This window comes from Jaculus jaculus, chromosome X (assembly GCF_020740685.1).
Source record: "Jaculus jaculus isolate mJacJac1 chromosome X, mJacJac1.mat.Y.cur, whole genome shotgun sequence".
NCBI classification, from domain to species: Eukaryota; Metazoa; Chordata; class Mammalia; order Rodentia; family Dipodidae; genus Jaculus; species Jaculus jaculus.
Window position 1 is genome coordinate 84079175 of NC_059125.1, and position 2752 is coordinate 84081926.

General features: G+C 31.5%; 1 non-coding gene across 1 annotated transcript; it reads left to right on the top strand.

Annotated features, from left to right (window-relative positions):
- Positions 1-595: 595 nt before the first annotated feature.
- On the top strand, positions 596-657 carry LOC123456923. The gene has a single exon (XR_006634784.1). It is a non-coding gene; the product is annotated as a U7 small nuclear RNA (small nuclear RNA).
- Positions 658-2752: the final 2095 nt, after the last annotated feature.

The window sequence follows — 2752 nt, forward strand, 5'->3', positions numbered from 1 at the left end:
AGGGGTGGAATGTGAGTGATGAGAGTGAAAGAAACATGTATTCTCAAATAATTATATATTTTTAAAAAGCCATAGAATTTGAATATCTTTAAACTGGATATTTATATCAATATATTGCAGTGACAGTAAATAGTATGAAAGGAGATTTATCCTCTAAGAGGTACTGAAAAAAAGTTGAAACTACAAAAAAAAAATTTTCTAACTCTGCAAAGACAAACATACTAGTGGTAATCATACTGAATTGAATTTCTCAGTTGTCTAATGTTAAGTTAGAAGGGGAAAGTATGCCTACACATTAAAACCTATGGTCAAGCAATGAAGCCTCTGAATGACAAAGCAGAGTAACTAACATTTTTAGTTTATAGTAATATTTTCAAGATATCAAGATATTTTTTTGCTACAAGTGACAGAAAATCATTCAAAACAACTTTTAATCATTTAAAATTATAAAGACATACTTAAAACTAGTTATATTCAGAGCTGAAAAAAACTTTTCAATGGAAATTTGACTATCTCCTCTGGGTTCATGTAATTCTTAGAAAGATGTGTCTGTTTTAGCTTCAAAATAAACTTAGTAACTACAAATTAACAGCTCAACTATCACAGCTCTTCTAGAATTTGTCTAGCAGGTTTTCTAGCTTGTGCTGGAAAACCCTATTATATATATATAATATATATATAATATATATATATATATTATAATATTAATATATATTATAATTATAATTATATATAATATTATATATATATATATAATATATATATATCAGCTCAGTGGAAATAGGATCACTTATTTTGCACAATACCTAAGTATGACTAATCAGTCCAAACTGAGTCATGTTCACATCTCTGGGCGACTAAGAGTCTGGTTAGTGGAGCATAGTCAGATGCACAATCCTGTGGAGCTTAAGAAAATATGGATAATGGACACACACAAACAAAGACATCGTTCTTGTATATAATGTTCTCAGAAAAAGCAGAACTGTATTAGTTAGCTTCATATTCCTGGGGCAAAATTCCTGAAAAAGAAAACAGTTTAAGGGTTTCAGTTTACATTTCCAGATTACAGTCCATTGTAGCAGGGAAGACGTGGCAGCAGGAGCTTGAGGCAACTGATCACATTCAGCCCACAGTGAGGAAGCTGGTACTTAGCTAGCTCTCTCCTTTTTATATATAGTTCATGAACCAGACATGTAATGGTGCTACCAACTATAAGGGTGGATCCACCCACATAATCTAATCTAGAAAAATGCCTCCAGGCATATCAGAGATTCGTTCCCATGGTGATTCCAAATCCTGTCAAATTGACAACTAGAAATTCAGCATCACAAGAATTATGATGCATTCATATACAGAACTATTGATTGCAGGAATCTGGAACTATGGAATGATAGCAAATAATCTGTAGACTATAAGGAGAAAGCTACTTTCAGAGTTGGCAGGTTTTTGAGTCAGAAAGAACTAATGTTTCAGTTACTATCTGAATGACTGAAAATACAATTTTCTAAGTTGGACAGCTACGCAGGAGCTTTCTTTTTCTAAAACATAGTGGGCAGAGGGTAGGTATTTTATTCTATTTAGGGATTTATTTTACTGAACAGATTTCACCTGCATCAGGAAAAAAAATGAGCTTTACTTTGTGACTCAAATATGAATCTGGTTAAAAAAAAAAAAAACTTTCATAGACTCAATGGGAATAAGATTTGACTAAATATCAGGTACTTCATGACCTAGTCAATTAACCATTAAAGTCCTCACACAAATTGAAACATTTTAAACTTTTCTATTGAAAATTGTCATACATAATGCATTAAAACAATGTTGAGTGAACAAAGTAATAACAAACTTAAAACCACATTAATTCATAATAAAAATATGAAAACACAAGAAAATATAGCATATAAAAACTGCTTAACACATTGGAGTGATAGACCTGTTGACTATAACTACTGTTCATAAGTAATATGTAGGGTAAAAATAATAACACTTGGAGATACGATTTAATTCTACTTTTTGAATACTAGGAGAATTCTTAACATACAAAACTTAACTTAATCTCATCTCAATACCTGTTGTTATGTCTGTGTGTGTGTGTGTGTGTGTGTGTGTGTGTGTGTGTGTGTGTTTTCATGGCTGTTTTGGAAAAGTGATATAATTACTTGAGTGAAATCCTTCTGTATGATGTCAAAATCAATACACTTAATTACCTAATATTGTGGGTTCCCATGATTGAAAATCAATTAACATTAACTCATATGCTCATCTGTGTTATATTTCTGAAATTCTGGCTTCCAGATCAACATCTCACCTGACCCAATCTAACGCCACCTACTTATTTAAGGATATGGTTCTGGTTCTTAATACATTATGTAAATGTCATATTCTGACAATATGCATATAGTCAGATGGAAGAAGGAGTAAGTTTCATGAATTGCTAGCAGATTAAAAATATGTTGTGTCCCCTGATCTTCTAATGTACAACCATTAGATAAAACAAATTAAATAAGCACTGTGATGTATGGGAGTGCACTTCTTTTTTTATTTTCTTTCACTAATGAATGGAGCAGGCTCTCTCAACCCTTGTGATTTGACAACAGCATTGTGAAAAAACTCATAAGTGCTATTGCCTGGTTGCCTCAGAAAATATTTTCATCTATATTAGCTCTACATTGTTGCTCTTATTCAAATTTTGTCTATCAAAATAATGGCCTCATAAATTTTTATCATTCATATGATTTTCACTATCAAAACT